The sequence below is a fragment of the Myotis nattereri genome (genome assembly GCF_964212035.1).
Source record: "Myotis nattereri genome assembly, chromosome: 3".
In the NCBI taxonomy this organism is placed as follows: domain Eukaryota; kingdom Metazoa; phylum Chordata; class Mammalia; order Chiroptera; family Vespertilionidae; genus Myotis; species Myotis nattereri.
The window spans coordinates 144226180-144227325 of NC_138077.1; the positions used below are offsets into that span (position 1 = coordinate 144226180).

The 1146-nt window shown below is 40.7% G+C and overlaps 1 pseudogene across 1 annotated transcript; it reads right to left on the reverse strand.

Moving 5' to 3' along the window:
- Positions 1 to 470: 470 nt before the first annotated feature.
- Positions 471 to 1074, reverse strand: LOC308515498 (high mobility group protein B1-like; annotated as a pseudogene). Its single transcript has one exon. The product of its transcript is annotated as a high mobility group protein B1-like (transcript).
- Positions 1075 to 1146: the final 72 nt, after the last annotated feature.

A 1146-nucleotide genomic window follows, 5' to 3' on the forward strand; every position in this document is an offset into this window, starting at 1 on the left:
AACCAGTATTATATGAAATGCTGAAAGGTATCCTTTAAGAAGAGGAAGAAGAAGAAAAAGGTAAAGATACAAATTATGAACAACAAACATGCATCTATCAACAAGTGAATCTAAGAATCAAGTGAATAAATAATCTGGTGATCATAATAGAATCAGGGACATAGAAAGGGAATGGACTGACTATTCTTGGGGGGGAAAGGGGTGTGGGAGATGTAGGAAGAGACTGGACAAAAATCATGCACCTATGGATGAGGACAGTGGGTGGGGAGTGAGGGCGGAGGGTGGGGCGGGAACTGGGAGGAGGGGAGTTATGGGGGGAAAAAAGAGGAACAAATGTAATAATCTGAACAATAAAGATTTAATTAAAGAAAAAAGACACTGTACAGTTTGAAACAAATCTTACACATCCCTAAATTTCAATTTTTTTTTTCCTTAAAAGGAGTGAGTTGTGTACAGGAAGATTAAATGCTTTATAGACAAGAAAAAAAAAAAAACTTCCATAAAACCAACAACTTCTCCTTCTCCTTCTCCCTCTCCTTCCCCTTTCCCTCCTCCTCCTCTTCCTCCTCTTCATCTTCCTCCTGTTCCTTCTTTTTCTTGCTTTTTTTCAGCTTTGACGACTCACCTTTTTTTGTAGCAATATTCTTTCTGTATTTCTCCTTCAGGTCAGCAACCTTCCTTTTGTCAAGCTTGTCAACTGCAGCAGTGTTATTCCGCATCTCTCCCAGCTTCTTTCCAATATCACCAATGGATAAGCCAGGATGCTCTCCTTTGATTTTGGGGGGGTACTCAAAACAAAACAAGAGAAAGGCCAAAGGAGGCCTCTTGGGTGCACTGGTATCCTTTAATTTCTTTTCTGTTTCCCCTTTAGGAGGGATATGTTTTCATTTCTCTTTCATAACGGGCTTTGTCTGCCTTTGACACGTGTTCATATTTCCCTTTCTCCTTAGCAGACATGGTCTTCCACCTCTCTGAGCACTTCTTAGAAAACTCTGAGAAGTTGACTGCAGCATCTGGATGCTACTTCTTGTGCTCCTCCCAGCAAGTTTGCACAAAGAAAGCATATGATGACATTCTGCCTCCGGACTTCTTAAGAATCTCCTCTGGCCACATTTAATTACTTTTCCTCAGTAAGCACACAGTAAT